The sequence below is a fragment of the Gorilla gorilla genome, chromosome 1 (assembly GCF_029281585.2).
Source record: "Gorilla gorilla gorilla isolate KB3781 chromosome 1, NHGRI_mGorGor1-v2.1_pri, whole genome shotgun sequence".
NCBI lineage: Eukaryota > Metazoa > Chordata > Mammalia > Primates > Hominidae > Gorilla > Gorilla gorilla.
In genome coordinates this window covers 63,269,945-63,290,388 of record NC_073224.2, presented here as the reverse complement: position 1 = coordinate 63,290,388, position 20,444 = coordinate 63,269,945, and the positions used below count along the sequence as shown (strand labels likewise).

Genomic DNA, 20,444 nt, shown 5'->3' with positions numbered 1-20,444 from the left:
GAACTGTTGGGCCAAAGTTCTACAGGAAGTGAGCTGGTAAGATAGGAGCTGGGTTGCCAGAGAGTGCAATACTTGAAATTAAATCATGCAGAAGACAACAGTTTTGTGATGTGGCAATTTGGCCCAGCTGAACTTTTTTTTTTTTTTTTTTTTTCCCAGAATTCCTTCCCTGCCTGTTTCTATTTAGGGAGGGTGGTTGTGAAGTAGCAGCCATTTTGTTTTTATGCTCAAAAGGTTGGGCAGGATACTTTTGTAGCTCACATACGTTGTTGCTTCTCTGCTGGCTCATTTGATGGCTATGGGGCAGCAGCTCAGCCTGCCACCACCTCTAGGTGTTTCTTCAGCTTCTCCAACTCCAAGGCTGGGTGAGTGTTTGCTCCCTAAGAAGGTACACTAACTTTTTCTGCAGGATGCCCATGTTATCAAGGTTGGAGGCAGTGAGAGACTGGTTGGGTTCCAGTCTGTCCTCACAGGTTTCCAGTTGTCCTTACTTTTCTCTACTTTATTTCCAGCCTCCCTTTTTAACTATATGCTTTGTGGACTTCAGGCTGCAGCATCTGACTTGAAGACAAAAAAGCCTTACAGAGAATGAGTAGCTGGCTCTCTCAAGTCTGTATGGTTCAATCCCTGTTAATCTATCATCTAATCTGGCTAATCTTTAGTGCTTCTGTTTCTCTGAATCTTAACTGACATAGAGGGGATACTGTCTTAGTTGTAGGTATTGATAACAAACTCCAGGATATAAAGATGTAAATGAGGGGATGGGGAAGAGTAAACAACAGGCTTATTGGAAGACAGGAGGTCAAGCAAGTGAAATGCAAACGTATTGCAAGGATTGTCTTTGTGGACATTGAACTCACCAAAAATTAGGATCAAAATAGTGTTGGAAAGAATAATACTGAACCCAGAAGCTAAAATCCTCAGAAACTTTGGAGTCCCCATTGAGAGGCTCTGGATATAACAGCTACAAGGAGGTGGAATCGGTGGTAGTGTCTGATGGCACAAGCTTTTAAGGGAGGGTTTACAGAGGCAGTTGTATGGGTGTGCAGTATGGCAATGGTGTAGACTAGACACAAATTAGTATTAAGGAGGAAAGCTACTAGGGCACGTGGTTCCAGGTGTGTGGAAGAGTAAACACGTTGCTAAGTCCTGCAGCTCCTTTTATGCAAAGTCACTTTCCTCTTTTAGCAGGCCCAGCACTTTTCTGACCAGGTACTATTGTGACTTGACTTTAATTATTGGTCTGGTGGTCAGGAGAATAATTTTAGATCATCTCCAAGGGTGAAGTGAATCTAGTTAATGGAGAAAGGTATGTGGTGATGAATATCAGGTGCAGCCTCAAGACCAGCTGCATCTAATGACAGGTACGCAGGCCTCTTGCTTCAAGGTAGGGGGATCTCTACAGGCCTATTCCAGCCTCCTGGGTCCCTATTGTGTTGGCTCCAGATCCTGTTGCCATTGTATCTCAGTTCTCCTGCTGCACTCCCCTGTGTTTCCCAGTTCCTTACTGGAGCTGATCCTGAGAGCACTCCCTAGTAAACCTTCTGCATGGATAGCTCAGTTTTGAAGTCTATTTCCTAGGGAAACTGGCCAATTCTCTTCTTTTTGAAATACGCCCCTCTCTCTGCTTCTGGGACACCACATTCTCTTGGATCTTACCCTGACTCACTAGCACCTCTTTCTCATTTTCTGGGTTTTTCTTATCTCCCAGGTATGTAAATATTGGCTTTTTTTTTTTTCTTTACAGTCACTTTGAAGTGATATCATCCCGACTCATGGTTTTAAATACTATATATAAAAATGGACTGAATGAACCTGGGTCACTATATTAAGGAGAGGAGCCCACTTTTGAGGTTAATCATCATGAATTTGAAAGGAGACTAGTCGGCAAGATTGACATTTTTTTCCATGGTCATATTCAGCTGTCTCATCATAAATAGGCATTTATTCATTCAAAAAATGTTTGTTCAGTTTCTTCCTTGCATCAGGCATTTTTTTTTTCTTAGAGGAAACAGTAGAGAACAAAATAGACCAAAACCCTTGTCCTTGTGGGGTTTATATTCTGGTAGACATGATCCATTCAGTGGTCCATATTGGCCAGTGGGTAACCCACAAAAGTTACTTGAGCTTTAATGTCCTAAACTGCTTATTGGAGAAAATAACATCCATCTTGCAGGTGTGCTGTATGTTTAAATGAGAAAATATGTAAAATGCTTAGAGTCTTATATGCAGTGGGAATTCAACAAATAGCAGTCTATTTTTAGATCTTAGTTCATATATACATTTTTTTGTTACAGCCTTAGACTTAGTTGTTTCTTATGACTGGGATTTCAAATATACTTTAATCCAAGATATTTGTCTCACAACATTAAAAGAGTTCACTCTATTGATAAATATTTAATGAGTTTCTACTTTGTGCCGGGCACACAGTAACACAATGCAGCTTTTTATTCTCTTTCCCTTGCAGGTGAAATGATGAGTTAATATGCTTTGTACCCTAGAGCATGTTAAAAGAACACTATTCTCAACATTTGATGATCCTCTGCACTGTCATTGGTCTTGAACAGCCAGTTATGTTGAAAGATGGCTTTCTCCATGAACCCCCCAAAGTTTTCACAATTTGTATCTCAGCTTTCAGCTGGCTACAATCCTCCCACCAGAATCTAGGTTCTTAAAATTTAGTTTATCCCTTTCCTCTTTAGAATTTTTAAAAACACACCCATAGACAATTTTACCATGGTTTCAAATTTCTGGTGGTATCTTAAACACTAACCAGTATTTTGTAGCTCTCTGCTTTTAGCCTAATCTTCTCTTCCATCTTTGCTTCTGCTTCCTCAACCTGGCTTATTTCTGGTGAATAATTCTTCACAGATTCTCAGTTCCTCAGTTCTCTTTTATTCAGTAGGATCCCTCCATTTGTTCCTTGGTTCTTGTGCTTTTCCTTCCTGCCTCTTCTTCCATGCCTCACCAGTGTGGTGTTTCTCCCACTCTCTACACTTCCATTCTTTGACCCTTTCTACTGGAATTGTTTCCCAAGTCTGCTTTCCAGCCAGCTTCCCGTCTACTGCTCTTTCACTGTCTAGCTTATTCTTGCTCATATTTCTCATTATATTCTCCCTGTCCTCCTCCCCATCTTTTCTCTTTCCTCCTTCCATCTTCCTGCCTTTCCTCTCTGATGCTCTTTTAAGTACTGTTTTTAATCAGGGCTACTTTATTTCAGAGGGTTAGAGAAGTATAATGAGACATGGACAAGAAGGAGCCTCGGGTCTTTATGCTTCAAAGCTTTATTCATTTATTTGTCTTTTTCCTTTGGATGCGAAGATTGTTTCTACTGTTATTTCTCATGGGTGTCAGTATCCAACTTCTATTCCCTTTGCTGTGTGGAAAAAATTTTATCTAAGATTCAAAGACAGTCTTAGTGCTAGAGAAAAATGTCATTTCTCCCGAAGATCTTGCTGCATTTTCAATGATTTTTCTGGAATATTCTTTATATACTATATCCCCTTTTACTTTTTTTTTCCTGTCCTGACCCAAACTATAATCTGAATACTGACAACATCCTTAAACTATAGTTCAGGATTTTTCCATGTTTATTAACTTTCAAGTTTGAAAACAGTATGAACAGGTTTGGACCTAATTGCTTCTGTGTGTTAGTCTTTAGGCTTTGTATTAGACTACATAATCCATGAGGCTAATGGCTCAGACATTTTGCTTTTTGTGATGTTATTTCATGTTGAATTTATAATTTATAGATGGCAGTGTAAGCTTTTTAACATAGAATATGGGGTTAAGGTGTGATAGGGTTTGGCTGTGTCCCCACTCAATTATCATCTTGAATTGTAGCTCCCATAATTCCCACGTGTTGTGGGAGGGACCTGGTGGGAGATAGCTGAATCATGGGGGCGGTTTTCCCCATACTGTTCTCATGGTAGTGAATAAGTCTCACGAGACCTGATGGATTTGTATGGGGGAATCCCTTTCACTTGGTTCTCATTTCTCTTTTGTCTGCTGCCATGTAACACATGACTTTTGCCTTCCACCGTGATTGTAAGGCCTCCCTAGCCACACTGAACTGTGAGTCCATTGAACCACTTTTTCTTTATAAATTACCCAGTCTTGGTATGTCTTTATCAGCAGTGTGAAAATAGACTAATACAGGGTGGAAGCCCAGAAGGAGCTAAACTAGTTATTTTTTCTCTTGCTTTCTGCTTCTTTACTGTCTGAGATCTGGTTCCACTTTTTTCTTCCAGGAGATAAAGAAAAAAAAAAAAAAAGGAAAAGGAAGAAAGAGGGGAAGTAGAAAGATGATGGGCAGGCAGCTGTAGGAGTTTTTCAAGTGCTCAAATGAAGGGAATAAATGGAAAGATTATCAATAGCTATTCCAAATTTTTCTTTCCAATGGGCTACCTCCATCCTTTAGAGGTTTTAGTGCTGGCCACTTGTCTTTTAAGGGTTTGTTGGCCCCCAGACCTGCTTCTTTCATGGGGCCAACATGAATTGGTTTCTATTCAACTGAGATTAGAGACTAAAATTTAGAGCTTTATTTACAAGCTACATAGGTGAAAAATAGACTTTAAAATGTGTAGTTGTCTAATCATTTAGTCAGTTAGCTAATTGGAAACAGCTGTGATAGCTCCAAGGCAGATGTATACCTTCATTATAAAAGTCAGGTGAGACCTACATGATAGGGTACCTGAAAGGTAGGTTTACAATACAGAAGAGGGAAGGGCTGTGTGCAAACATATTTTTGGTAAGAATTGTATCAATTTGTGAGAGATGACAGGAGATTGATTTTTTAAGAGGTAAATTTCAGCTGCAGAATTTAAATCTGAAACTTTGACTATCCAGTAACAGACTGAGCCAGCATTTAACAAAGCAATGAAGCAGGGAGGATCTTAAAGTCTTTAGCTTTAGTTTGGGATGGGGGTTGGTACACTTTTTCTGTAAATGGCCAGATAGTAAATATTTTAGGCTTTTCAGTACACGTGGTCTATGTAGTAACTACTTGTGTAAAATGAATATTAGTACACATATGCCTTGGGATGCAGGAAATTTCAGATGATATCGTTAGCATTTTGGTGGGAGCAAATAAAGGTAAAGGCAAAGTGCTTGGTTAACAAACTTGAAAAGCTTCCTTAGGGTATTCCTTTATACAACTTAAATGTGTTGGAAACCATGTAAATGAACAGGATGCTTTCTTCAAATTTAGGACTTCCTTGGAAAAGCCATATGGAATAGTGTGTTTGAAATAACTGACTTGTTTTTTTTCTCTTGCCCATTAGAATATCCCACTGTAATATGCTGCATTACTTTAATAAGGGTCAAATCAGAAGTAGATTGTATTCTTGTTTCATTTTTGCACAGAACAATTTTGGATAGTAGGATTAATTCTGGTTTTCTGTGGTGTTTGGCTGTTTACTGGGGGAATTTGTTGATAGTGTTTTAAAAGTATACGTTAGTGTTTAACTCTCATTCATACCAGTGATATGTTTGGAAATAATAATGTGATTCACTTACTGTTACCCTTAGAATTCTAATCAAACTTATTTTAATACCATATGGAGAGTCATGGGTTGCAGACTGTAATATAATCAAGTGAAAATAAGATTTCTAATAATCCAGTTGCATTTGTCAACTGCTCAACTTATTGGTGCAGAACAATGCACAGGACTGTAGTAAGTGGTACTATTTGGTAAGGGGAAGAAGAAGCTAAAAGCAATGTTTCCTATGACATATCAGAAGGTATTTTTTTAAAGATTATATCTATGACTACTTATCTGTATAAATTCTTACTCCATGTAATATTTTACTGGAAAGAAAGTTAATGTGGTATAATAAAGTTTAGTATTTAATAAAGTAATGTAATTAAAGTAATATAATAAAGTTTAGTATTTATTAAAGTAGTTATCTTAATGGAAACCACTTATAGAAAATAACTATAGTAGGCATTTTGATCCCAATGTTATAAAGTGACTTATCCAAAATATGTAAGATTGCATTAAACTTTTGTAAGTGGCCTCCAAAATTTCAGGAAACAAATGTGTGAATTGAAGAGAAGTCACTTTATTTTTCTGGGGAAAACTTATTTATTTCTTAGAAATGTCAATTTGACTATATTGACAAAGCTTGCTTCTTTCCTCACATAGTTTATCTTATTGTGGAGCCTGTCAACTAGGAAGAGGTGAAGACTAGACTGCAATGCAGTAAGATAAGGCATTTCTTGGGGTCTTAGGAATTGCAATTTGAGGGACAGACTGAGCTAGAAACTAAATTGTATTCTGAAGAGAGGTAGGATGGTAGAGATTTGTAAAAGGATGCTGAGGGTAATCACAAGTTGTTTTGAAGGTTATCACTGGTGAAAGTGGTTGGTTTAGTACATGAGTCCACAGTTCATTGGTTGTCACTGTTTAGGAGTTGCAGCATTGGTGAAATTCAGCTGTTTTCCAGGATGTTGTGGTCATGGCGGTGTGACCCAGTTCAAATGTTAAAGAGAAGTTCCTGTTTTGCAAGGTTTCAGGTCACACAGGTAGTTCTTAGAATGGCCTCCTGACTGCATTTCAAGGCTCTGAACCATTTTGTATATCACATTTCACAAGCCTAATGATAACCTGAAAAAGAGAACCAGGTCTCTTTTTCTTAGACTAATAAAGACCAAGGGAGATCAATATTTATTAAATCATAAGCTCCAAGATATTTTACTAGACAGCACTACATGAGGGAAAAATGATGAATCAAGCATAATGGTTGTCGTAAAATAGGTGCAAAAGGAAATAACAATATATGTTAAATAATGTAATGTACAGCTAAAGGCACAAGAGAAGAAATGTCTTTGGGCAATTGTAAATTATAATTAATAGTCAATTAAATTCTTCAGGTAATTTCCTGTTTAATTCTTGTGGATGGCCCACTCAGATTTGCAGCCCTAGTTGTGAGAACCTTCCTAAATCTTTGCCCCATATGAGGTATAAGAAGGTAAGATTAGTATTTTCCCACTTATGGAGTTAACTAAATAATCACATAGAAACACAATAGAATGGTGTTTAGCAATGGCTGGGGGAAGGAGGAAATCGGGAGTTGTTCAATAGATATAAATTTTTAGTTATACCAGATGAATAAGTTCTAGAGATGTGCTGTATATCACAGTGCCTATAGTTAACAATATTGTTCACTTAAAATTTTTAAGAGGGTTGATCTCATGTTATTTTCAGCACAAAAACCCTCCAAACAAAAACAACAAAAAACAAGGGCATTTAGAAATGTTTGGAAGTGATGAATGTTTATTATCTTGATTGTGGTGATGGTTTCATGGGTGGGTACATATGTGAAGTTGTATCAAGTTGTATACATTAAGCAAGTGCAATATTTTGTACATCAACAACAAAATATATTCATTCTTGCCATAGGCTGCAAGGAGTGGGGGAGATAGGGAGGAGATGGAAGAGATTGCTAATGGGTACAGGGTTTCTTTTTTGCATAATGAAAATGGTCTAAAATTGATTGTGGTGATGGTTGCCCTACTCTGTAAATATACTAAAAACCATTTAACTGTATGCTTTAAATGAGTGAATTTTATGGGATGTAAATTGTTAATAAAGCTATTTTAAAAAATAGATTTCTGTGTATTCTGCTGTGTGGCTGAATGAAGCTTCTGTTCTTTGTCGTGATAGATGACAAAAAGCCAGCCATAAAGACTGGTTTCAATCATTTAGAATTTTCATGTTATTGTTTTGATATCTAGGAATTGTAGGGGAAATCTGCTATCTTTGCCTGTTTGGTAGCAGGACCTGATTTCTCTCTGGAAGATTATAACCTTGCTGGGTCTTGGTCCATGTGGTTTGGATAGCACAGGGCCACCTCCAACTCCTGGCCTGGCTAAATCAGAGTCCTCCCTGGATATTTACTGAATGTGTCAGGAAAAGGTGTCCTCCCTCTACTGAGGCTGCTGAACTGGTAATCTGTGGAGCTTGAAGTTGTCATTAACATCTTTCTCACCTTGTTCGGAAAGCCCAGTTGAAGTATAATAAGCACATAGAAGAGGGGGGAGATAAGCTGTCTCTATGGCATATGGAGCCCCTTGATCTACCACTCCTGGGCTTACTAAATACAGAAGTCATACATTATTTTTTAAAGAAATAATCTGGTCCTCAGGCAAAGGGTGTCCATCACTTGTAATTTATTTCCTCATCTTAGAGCTCTTTCTTTAAAAATTTAAGGTAGAAATTCTCGTAATCTGAGTTTTTATTTGATGCTCTATAGGAAATAGTAATGATCTTAAATGCTAGATCTCAAGTCTCAGTTCAGTCTGAAACTTTAGTTAACATGTCTAGTATGTTCAACTTTTTAAAAGTTTATATATGGAGTAATTGTGAATCTGTGTCTCATACTTCCTACTCAGAAATGTCAGTTTTGTTCACAATACCACACATTATAATGCAATCCAAACCGTGTTATTCTGGTTGATTAAAAACAAACTTAAGCACATTAAAATTTTAAAGCACTTACTTGAGCATTCAGTGACTCCTGAATTGGGGTGGCATCAATCTGCAAGCAGCTCTGTTGGGAGGGGTAAAATGGGCAACTTTTATACAGTATTCTCCCTTTATTCATGGGGAATAAATTCCAAGACACCCAATGGATGTCTGAAAGCAAGGGTAGTAACAAACCTTATGATATACACCATGTTTTTTAATGGATACATACTTATAATGTTTAATAAATTAGTCACAGTAAGAGATTAATAACTAAAATAGATCATGACCATATACTATAAAACCAGTTTTATAAATATGGTCTCTCTCAAAATATTAATATTTTCAGACCACAGTTCACTGAAGGTAACAAACCATGAAAAGCAAAACTGGATAAGAGGGGGCTACTATAAAGAGGTTGCAGAAGCAAGGCAAAGGACAGTGTTGACTGGTTAGAGCGGAAAGTTCCTAGTTAGAGGTTAGTTGATTTCTGACTCGTACAATTTCTTTAATTTGCTGTTTACCTTGGGCTTTGTTTTGTTCACATAGGAATTTAAAGTGCCAGAGCCACCCGGGTCTAATGGCTACCCAGTTAGAATTTTTTTAAACATGGTCAAAGGCATGTGAAGCTTATTCTGATAAGTTTATAATTCTAGTCATACATTTAAAATAACTTCTCTCTCACACCTCATTATATACAAAGTATTGGGAAAAAAATATGTATTTTAAGCTCTTAGGCTATTGTCTTATACTGCTACTAACACAGGCATGCTAACCCTCTGAAGGGATGTTTAATCAATCTAATGAAATTTTGCTTGAAAGGGACAATTTTTTAAGAAAATGCTTTAATGTCAAACACAAGAGTTGGGTATCTTAATATGTATCAGCAATTGAACATTTTCTTTAGTAATACAAAGGAAAATAGAATGACTTTAAAATCTCTTTGTCCTTTGAACACTGAATTTAGGTTTGACCAAATGTTGTATTTGTACCATTGATTTATCTTTGAATTTTCTCACTATGAATAAGAATTGTGACCTCAGAAATGCAAGTCTGCCATCCAGGCAGGTAGTAAGATAGAGCAGCAAGCCATCCTGGTAGAGGGAGAAGGGCAGAGGACTTTAGGGTCAGGCATTTGATTTATCTCTAAGCGTAATTACCTGACTCCAGTTTATGGTGAGGAGAGGAGGGGGTAAAAGGAAACAAAGGGTGAAGAAAAAGATGGAAGTAGTAATGCTCACCTAACAGTTGACTATACCACCTGAAGTGCTTATGAACCAGTTTTGGCTTTAGAAACTTTCTTCCGACATGGATGCTCACCTGTAAGTCTCTCTGTGTGAAAGAGATGAAAGACTGTGTGGTGGGGGTTGGGGTTCTAAATCCCTGTTCTAACAAGGTCACCTCTGAAAGCTGCTTGGAGTTGGAGCAGCTTTCCGTTTGTCTTCTGGTGGGAGGGAGGACTTCTAGGGAGAGACATGTACAAGCACTCACTCCTTTTGCCATGGAGGTGGGTACAATGTGTTTAATGTGTTCTAAGGGCTTCTTGCCTGTTTAGATCATGAACTACAAATTAGTCGAGAATGAACCGAGTACATTAAATATACATAATTATAACCTAGAATTATAAACTTATTAGAATAAGCTTCATATGCCTTGAAGAATGCGTTTAATAGGTAGTACTGTATTTAGGCATGGCTATATTCACTTTATCCAAACAGACAACTTCTCTTAAGTTATTTCGTTGTTTGCCTGGTAAAGTTACTGGAACTGTAGTGACCTTCAAATAATAGAATAAGTTAATCTTAGATTTGTTGCTTATTTACCTGATAAGAGTAAAATAACTTTCTACATATTATACACATAAAATATTTTAGCTCCTACAATCAAATTAACATACTCACTTCAGTTACCTTTGTTTTGTGATGAGAACTGAAGCTCTCATATCTCATCACATTTAAAGTATAGGTTAACTACAGTCACCATGCTATACATTAGGCCTCCAGAGCATATTAGTCTTTTTATATTTGTCAAATTTTATTTTTACATTTTTTAACTTTTAAGTTCAGGGGTACAAGTGCAGGTTGTTACACAGATAAACTTGTGTCATGAGGGTTTATTGTACAAATTATTTCATCACCCAGGTATTAAGCCCAGTACCCATTAATGATTTTTTCCTGATGCTCTCCCTCTGAAAGGCCCCGGTGTGTGATTCCCCTCTGTGCACGTGTGTTCTCGTCATTTAGCTCCCACTTAGGAGTGAGAACATGCGGTATTTGGTTTTTTCCTGTATTAGTTTGCTAAGAATAGTGGCCTCCAGCTCCATCCGTATCCCTGTAAAGGACTTAATCTTTTCCTTTTTTATGGTTGCATGATATCCCCTGGTATATCTGTACCACATTTTCTTTAGCCCATCCAGAAATATTTGACCTAGCAATCCCATTACTGGGTAAGTACCCAAAGTAATATAAATCATTCTATTTTAAAGACACATGCACATGTATGTTCATCGCAGCAGTATTCACACTAGCATGGTCTTATAACCACAAGTTTGTATTCTTTGACCAACATCTCCCTCCCTGACCTTCTATGCTATATCTATGAGTTCAACTTTTTAAGAATTCACATATAAATGAATCATGCAATATGTCTTTCTGTGTTTGGCTTATATCACTTTGCATAATATTCTTCAGGTTCATCCATGTTACAAATGAAAATTGTTTCTTCTTTTTTTTTTTTTTTTGAGATGGAGTCTCACTCTGTCACCCAGGCTGGAGTACAGTGGCGTGATCTCAGCTCACTGCAAGGTCTGCCTCCCGGGTTCACGCCATTCTCCTTCCTCAGCCTCCCGCGTAGCTGGGACTATAGGCGCCCACCACCACGCCCGGCTAATTTTTTGTATTTTCAGTAGAGACGGGGTTTCATCGTGTTAGCCAGGATGGTCTCGATCTCCTGACCTCGTGATCTGCCCGCCTAGGCTTCCCAAAGTGCTGGGATTACAGGCGTGAGCCACTGTACCTGGCCGAAAATTGTTTGCTTTTTAAAGGTTGAATAATTTGTGTATACATAAAGTACACGTATCCTATTTTGTGTATGTATATATGAGAGACATATATCATAGACTTACATGTGGAAGATATGGAAACAACCCAAGTATCCATCAACGAATGCATAGGCAAATTGTGTATACACACCACAATTTATCCATGCATTCACTGATGGATACTTGGGTTGTTTCCATATCTTGGCTGTTGCAAATAGTGCTGTAATGAATGTGCTGTAATGAATGTGCTGTAATGAATGTGCTGTAATGAATGTGAATTATCTTTGAGATGGTGATTTTATTTCTTTTGTGTATATGATGCACATATGATGGTCCCATAAAATCATACCACATGTTTATGGTACCTTTTCTATGTTTAAATATGTTTAGATACACAAACGCTTACCATTATGTTGTGATTGCCTACAGTATTTTTTACAGTAACATGCTATTCAGGTCTGCAGCCTAGGTGTGTAGTAGCCTATGGAATCTAGGTTTGTGTAAGCATACTCGATCACATTCATGTGACAAAATTGTCTAAGGAAGCACATCTCAATGTATTTCTGTTGTTAAGTCATGCATGATTATATACCAAGAAGTGGGATTGCTGGATCATATGTTAGTTGCATTTTAATTTTTCAATGAATCTTCATACTGTTTTCCATAATGACTGAACCAATTTACATTTCCACCAACAATGTATAAGGGTTCCCTTTTCTTTACATCCTTAACACCTATCTTTTGACTTTGATAATAGCCATCTATGTGAGGTGGTATCTCATTGTGATTTTTCTCTGCATATCCCTGATGATTAGTAATGTTGAGCAACTTTTCATTTACCTGTTGGTCATTTGTATGTGTCCGTGCTGCCCAAAGCAATCTACATATTCAGTGCAATCCCTGTCAGAATTCCAATAGAATTTTTTACAGAAATATAAAAAACAATTCTAAAATTCATATGGAACCACAGAAGACCTGGAATAGGTAACACAATCTTGAGCAAGAACAAAGCTATAGGCATCATACTTCCTGACTTCAAATTATATTACAAAACTGTAGTAATCAAAACAATATGGTACCAGAGTAAAAACAGACACATAGACCAATGGGACAGAATAGCGATCCCAGAAATAAACTCATGCATATATTGCCATCTAATCTCTGACAAAGCCGGCAAGAATATGCCACAGGGAAAAGATAGTCTCTTCAATAAATGGCATTGGGGAAACTGGATATCCACATGCCAAAAAAAATCTGATTTTACCATACATACAAAGAAACTAACAATGGATTAAAGACTTAAAAACTGGAGCCATAAAACTTAGAAGAAGACATAGGGGAAAAACTCTATGACACTGATGTTGGCATTGATATTTTGATATGACACTAAAAGTACAGGCAACAAAGGCAAAAAAGAGTCGGACTAAATGCAACTAAAACATTGTGGCATAGCAAAGGAAACAATATGAGAAGGCAGCCTATAGATTAGAAGAGAATATCTGCAAACTGTATAGCCAATAAGGGGTTAATATCTAAAATACACATGGAACTTGTACAACTCAATAGCAAAATAACCAATTTAAAAAATGGGCAAAGAACATAGATATTTTTCCCAGGAAAATATTTCTTCCTCTTGATGCGCATATGTTTTCAGAAGACAATTTTTTAAGGGATATTATAAAATGTAAATGCATATTTGTGAAAATTGTTTAAAATCTAGAGGAGCAACAGTTCCCTTTATACGAACATTTGTTTATATACTGTACATGTCATATGCCAAGTTATGTCATATTGGAAATAATCTTATAAAAGTTGTGTCTTTGATAGCTTATGATAGGGGAAACTATCCATTGCATGGCATAAAGATCACATGAGACAAACAGTGCAAGAATTTTTCTTGATTTCAATAGCGCAGAACCCGCTGTGAATATATAAAGGCAAATTATCTTCCTCACTGACTCAATTCTCATAGGCATAGCAGGGTCTACTTCTCCCCCACCCTCAGTTTGGAGCCTAAGAAATGGTAGTTACTTAGCAAAACTGCAAAGCTAAAATCTCTGCTAATTGGCAACACTAATTACTGTTAGCTGGGGATGTAGTGTTCAATATTTACTGTGTTACAATTAATGCGATATTACCAATTTGTTTATTTTAATGTCTGTCTGATTTATGATGAAACATCTAACTTAATATTTGGAAAGTGAAATACCACATACCTGATGCATAACACATTTTAGGTTACTTGGCTCTAGTTGATAGCTCCAGAATGAATGTACTTATCTGTAGGTATTGTATAAAGTCTAAGCATAGCTATCAGTGTACTGGCATTCATTTTGAAAAACAGATTTCTGGACCATTTTAGTCCATGTTAAATGCTGAGTCATTTCTGCCTTCTTCCTGGTTGTGGGGCAGCTCAGTAGGGTGGCCAAATGACCTGTTTTCTAATGGACAGGGCTGTATCTGCACTGCAGGAAAACATTTTTAGTGTTGTATTTATGAAAGTATGCCATGAGGCCAGTACGTGTCCTTACAGGAAAGACTTCCTGATGTGCTTATGCAAATTCAAACACTGCAAGCATGTCCTGAATTGGGAACCACATACTGACTTCAGGCTTCTAACAAAGGATATTGGAAGGAAGGGGTATGGGACTGAGCATCTCAGAAGAGTGTTTTGAAACAGAGAAGCCGATTTCAGTGGTATCTCAAGGGGTGCCTTTCTAAGAAGACATGACAAGGCTTTTCTCTGTTTTAAGCAGCAGTAAATAAGCTGTAATTCCTGTAAAGTTTTCCCAGTACATATTATTACTGAAAAAAGTAAACACTGTGTGCATGCATGCTTTGGTATGTTCATGTCAGCTGGGGGGATTCATTTTTAAAAATACTTTCTGTGTTAATACAACCTGAGAATTTGGAGGGACTGGGTCTTCTTATGTGTTAGAGAGAGGCTCGAAGGCACATCAAGTACTTAGGGGAAATTTGCTTCTGATATAACCATAAAAACTCAGGGAATTGTGGTGTCTGCCTAACATATCGAATCTTGAGGGTCTTTTGGGAGCCGTTATTTACTGCTCACAAATTCTGCTGCATTCCAGAGCTGGGATTTAGACTGAGTCATCTCTTCTACCTCTAAATTTGTCTTAACTTCTAGCTCTCTGTTGCTTTTATAGCATAGACTGATAAGTAGTAGATTAAAAAATTTTCGGGTTGAAAAGAAAAAAAAATGGTGATATAAAAATGATAGGTTTGAGAATTTTAGGATAGGATAGAACAGCTTTGGGGAAGGCAAGACCTTGAAATTAGACATAGCATGGAGGAAATTGGGCTCCAGAGAGAGATGAAAAGCAATCGGTTGGAGTCTAGGTGATTGGTTGCAGTCCAATTTTAGGAGATGTAGTTGGGATGGGAATAGCTGTCATCACAAGAAGGGGTCCCAAGAACAGGCTGCAGGTGGAGATTCAGGCCGGCATTTGGCACACAGAGGTTGGCTGTGGCCTAGTAAGTTCAGGACTGTGGTTGAGAGCTCCAAAACTGGACTGCAATTGTCGGGATGATGAGCAATGTAGGTATACTCATTTTGCCCATTTGCTGTCTAGGCTGAGACATGACTTGATCTGAACAGTCTCTCCTCAGTATGAGATGATTCTTCGACATTCACAGCCCCTCATCAAATCTCCCCCACCACCGCCCCATCTCTGAAGGATATCTTGGCAAGTTTCCTTGTCCCCACCCCCCACCCCGCCTTTTTTAGTTAATACATTCCTAGTCCTGCCTATTCAGAACTTAGACTTTTTAATTAGTAGAGGGTAGTTTTTAAGATCATGGACTCCTAAGCCAGAGCTAGAATGTTCTAACTGTGTGAACTTGGGTAAGGGCCCTAAAGTCTCTGTCCTCAGTTTCTTATTATGTAAAGACTATAGTATTTACTTCTTAACGTTTTTTTGGGGATGAAATTAGTTAATCCACATAAGGCACTCAGAATAGTGCCTGGCATGTAAGTGTTGTATGTGTTTATTATGGGTGTTATTGTCTGATTGTCCCCATTGACTGGGGGACCTAGGCCACATGGGCTGTTTTGTTATTTCTCCTCCAACTTTAGCATGTGGGAACTGGGTGTTGCTTGGTTAGGAACATATTTTGCTTCCTTCTAATTTCTCATTTGTGTATACAATGTACATGGAGGGGGTAAATTGGGAGGCAGAGACCCAATTTACTGTGTAACTGGTCCCTGGGTAACTTGGTGTCCATTGAGAGCCTTTGTATGGCTAGTACCCAACTGTGGGTCACATGTATAAATTACTTTGAGGGTCCTGTAGGCTTCCCCACTGGATTACTTCTTTGACATGAGAGATGTCTTCCATCCTCCCAGCTTCTACTCCCAAAGGCCCTACAGCCTCCTGCTACTGATGACTGGTGGACATCCCCTTTAAGCATCTTTCCTGCCTCATCTCCAGCAAACTAAAAGCTTTCAGGTGTTGGAATCTTAAAAGTAAAACCTTCAGAAAATCTCTCAACAGAGGTCTGAAATTTCAGTTTTTGAATATGAAGTCCACTTTAATAGGAAACATTCAGACCCACTGCTATGCAGTGCCACTCTGGCATGGCAAAGATATTGGCCTAGGGCCATTTTTAAAGGAACGTTGTCCAAAAGAAGGGGCAAATGGTAGGGCAAGGTGACATCGTAAGCACCTGGCCAAAGGGGCATTACTTATATGAGTGGAAAATCAGGTGAGAGAATCCTAGTGATGAGAAAGTCTCCAAAAAACTCACAATGTGCACCATCAGAGAATGTCAGCTTTAAATACCATTTAAGCCCAGAGAGAGCTGTGCCACTGTGATATAAAAAGAAACATATATTTGGTCTCTGTCCTCCAGTTCCTGAAACAGCTGCTAAAACCCTGGTGTGATGGAATGATACAAGCATCTTTTGTTTTAATAGTTGGTCTTAGTCCATGGTTCCTGACAGAAGAGATTCTAAGACCCTTGGAATCTCCAGAGTAATGTGTATCTTTTTGTTTGCTAATGAATGACTGGTGGCTGGGATCCCTAGACAATTAGGATACAGCTTTTTGCCAGAAAGACCAAGGCATGATTAATGGGTTGAAACTTTCAAGCCACCTCTCAACCTCTTGAACCTCCATATAAGCCCTAAATGAAGGGATTTGGAGACCTTCCAGGTTGGTGAACACATCCACATGGCTGGAGGTTGGTACCCCCAAAACTCCATGGGGACAGAAGCTCCTGCGTTTGGGACCCTTCTTCAAGTTACGTTCCTTATCATTTGGCTCTTCGATTGGATCCTTTGTAATATTTTTTTTTATGGTAAGCCATTAATAGTAAGGAAAATGTTCCCTTGAGTTTTGTGACCTGTCATAGCAAATTATCAAACTTGAGGTGGAGGGTTGTGGAGAACCCTGATTTGTAGCCATTCAGACAAAAGTGTGAGTAACCTGGGGACCCACTACTTGTGACTGGCATTTGAAGTGGTGAGATGGTCTTCTAGGACTGAACTCTTGTTGTTGGACCCCCTAGTTGGTGTCTGAAGAGAACTGGAAAATTGCCCAGTGTGAGGAACAGGGTTCTCCTGTATCTCTAACTATTCCTTACCCTTCATCTCCATCTCCAATGCTCATTCTAGAGGGGTCAGAAACCACAGTTGGTTCTAAAGTGTGAAGGAGAAGCCCAGGCCTTGGAAATAGAGGCACAACTTGCTGTTTCTTTGCCATTGTTGGCCTCTGCCTCAAAGTAGACAGTAAAGCAGGTGGAAGAAGCTTACCTTTAAATGAAGTTTACAATTTTAACTATTACATGATATTTTAAAAATAATGCTGTACTGAGAATGTCCTTGAGACTAGGTGTAACTTTTTGTTATTCAATAGTAACCAGAATAACTTTAGGGTTTACTTGAGATTTTGTTCAGTATCAGGGAGAAAGGAGTGGCATGGTTGGTTTTCAGGAGGTAGTTGTGGGAAAGGATATGGCTGCTATAGGATTGCACTCTTCTGTATCCCACTAATTCACAATCATAGTTACATGCCCTTAGTTTTAAGAATGAGTTAGGTCTCATTAATATTTTTACTGTTATTGCTAATACTTGTAATGAGTCTTGTATTTCATTCTGCATATGGCCAGCCAGCTATCTCAGCACCATCGATTGAATAGGGAGTCACTTCCCTATTGCTTATTTTTGTTGACTTGTCAAAGATCAGATGGCTGGAAGTGTGCAGCTTTATTTCTGGGTTCTTGATTCTGTTTCATTGGTTTGTTTGTTTTTGAACCAGTACCATGCTGTTTTGGTTACTGTAGCCTTATAGTATAGTTTGAAGTTGGGTTATACGATGCCACTGGCTTTGTTCTTTTTGATATTGGTAGTTTGATAGGAATGGTGTTGAATCCATAGATTGCTTTGGGCAGTATGGTCATTTTAACAATATTGGTTCTTGCTTCAGGAATTTGTGTGAATTGTCCCATTGTTTTCTAAAGTGGAATATATCTGGAAAAGACTGAGGCCTTGTCTGATTTTTATTATCCTCGTAGATAACTTGATCATTTTTTTGCTTGGAAGGTCAAATGATTCTTCATTATCCTTGAACTACAGAAGTTTGCTAGATTATTCCTGGTATTTATGATTCTGGTTAGTTTTCCTTGAGACCTGATGTCCCCTTTTAATGTTTTTCATTTCAGGATTTTTTTAAAAATTACGTTTCTAAATAAGTGTCCTGCTCTATCATTTCACTTTCCCCCTTTGGATAGCAAGTTATACATATGCCTTTCCTCTGCAACTGTCATTTTACTTATAATTCTTTTAAAAGATTTATTTCATTTTATTCACTTCATTTCTCTTTGTATTTCCTTCTGCATTTTCAGCTCTGTCCTTCTCCATATATAATCCTTATAATTTTGTGTTTACTTCTCTCATGGTTCCACTACAGTACTACCTTCCTTGTCACCCCCACCCCGAAATTATCAAATTCTGCTAGTCATGTTTCATCTCATCCTAATTTTTCCTCTATCTCTACACTGAGCTTTTTCATCTCTGCATTGTGTTCTTGTTTTACAGAGCCATTTTTTTTAGGTTTTAAATATTCATGGTAAAAAGTTTGACAATATTTATCTGCCTCAGGGCCAAAGGTTTCTGGTGAGGGTTATTTTTCTATATGCTTTTCTTGTTTCTTTTTTTTCTTGCAATCCTTTCTGTAGATCTTATTTTTCCTGTTCTGCTTTCCTTTTGATTACTCATCTTTGAAAGAGAGAAATTTTTCCCATACTGGTTGTTGCAGGATGATTAAGTTAGGGGGGTGGGTTGGGGGCAAGACCATGTTATAGACTAGAAGGAATTTTTATCATCCAGCATTTTTTTTTCCATGTGAGTTTGTTTAAACTTTATTTTTCCCAAGACAAAGTAAACAGACAGTTGGTAAACTTTTTACTACTATTTTCTTTTCACGATGGCAGCCACTGTTTACAAACAGCTCATCTAGGGAGCTTTATCACCTCTGCTTCTCAGAGCCATATCCAGTCCAGTGAAGCTTGTGGTACTTACTTGTGTACCCTGCTCTTCCTTTGTGAAAACGGACTGAAATTTTTGTACGTTGACATACATACTTTCAGGTTCAAGACATGGACGCCGGTGACTGCCTCTTAAATCTGAAAGGTTCAAGGAGAATTAAGATTTGCTATACCTACTAAGTAAATCTTGGTTTGATTTACTAAGCTCTGTCTCTGCTTTCCATTTCACATCTTCAGACATATAACTTCATCTCTACTGTTTTGGCAGCCCTTTTGTGTATATTTGAGGTTTGGGGTTTTATCTGTCCTCTAGTTCCACTGAAAGTCAAGTTTGCATTTTTGTTTCCTTTTCTCCTTCATTGAAGTGTTTCTCAAAACACAGTTCTCAGATATATGCATTGTAATTACTTGGGGTATTTATTAAAAAATTCAGATTCCCAAGTGTGATGGTTAATATTGAGTGTCAACTTGATTCGATTAAAGGATGCAAAGTATTGTTCCTGGGTGTGTCTGTGAGGGGGCTGTCAAAGGAGATTAACATTTAAGTCAGTGAACTGGGAGACCCAGACCCACCCTCAGTCTGGGTGGGCACCATCTAAATACTGCCAGCGTGGCTAGGATAAAGCAGGCAGAAGAACATGGAAGAACTAGACTTGCTGAGTCTTCTGGCCTTCATCTTTCTCCTATGCTGGATGCTTTCTGCCCTCAAGCATCAGACTCCAAATTCTTCAGCTTTTGGACTCTTGAATTTATACCAGTGGTTTTCCAGGGGCTCTTGGGCCTTTGGCCACAGACTGAAGGCTGGACTGTCAGCTTCCCTACTTTTGAGGTTTTGGGACTTTGATCCACTACTGGTTTCCTTGCTCCTTAACTTGCAAATGGCCTATCATGGTACTTTACCTTGTGATTGTGTGAGTCCATTCTCCTTAATAAACTCCCCCTCAAATATACATATATCCTATTAATTCTGTCCCTCTACAGAGCCATAATATTCCAAGGTTCTTTCCAAGGCTTGCTAATTCAAAGCCTCTTAAGCTGGCTTTCAAGATTCAAAATTTTTAGTAAGGTACCTATTATGATTTTTACATACATGGAAGTTGACAATCACTATTTTAGTGAATAAGTTTTAAAGAGGTAACTTTTTCCATCTAATGTGGTTTTCAAAAAATTTGCTACCTAACACATTTCATAATGTAATTTCTGCACCATTGTCTTGTCTTTGTATTGCTCGCTGCTGTATAGAACCAAGATTCTACATATGGTTACATTCTTATTTATTTTCCAAGTCTATAAAAATCTGCAGAGGCTTCAATTTACTTTGGGTGTATCAGTCCATATACCACGCATATTTTAAAATCTTACCCATTGTCTAAAATTCAGAAAGTTTTCCCATCTTCTTGATTTGTCTCAATCCCCAGTGAGTGATGACT

At 38.0% G+C, this 20,444-nt stretch overlaps 1 long non-coding RNA gene across 2 annotated transcripts in view; it reads left to right on the top strand.

Moving 5' to 3' along the window:
- The first annotated feature begins 208 nt into the window (after window positions 1-208).
- The window catches only part of LOC134759198 (uncharacterized), a 678,818-nt gene continuing 658,582 nt past the window's right edge, over window positions 209-20,444 (top strand). Inside the window, exon 1 of one of the 2 annotated variants that reach the window (XR_010135158.1) lies at window positions 209-365. This is a non-coding gene — a long non-coding RNA (uncharacterized lncRNA). The remainder of the gene's footprint in view (window positions 366-20,444) is intronic. The other variant, XR_010135157.1, reaches the window with a different exon arrangement.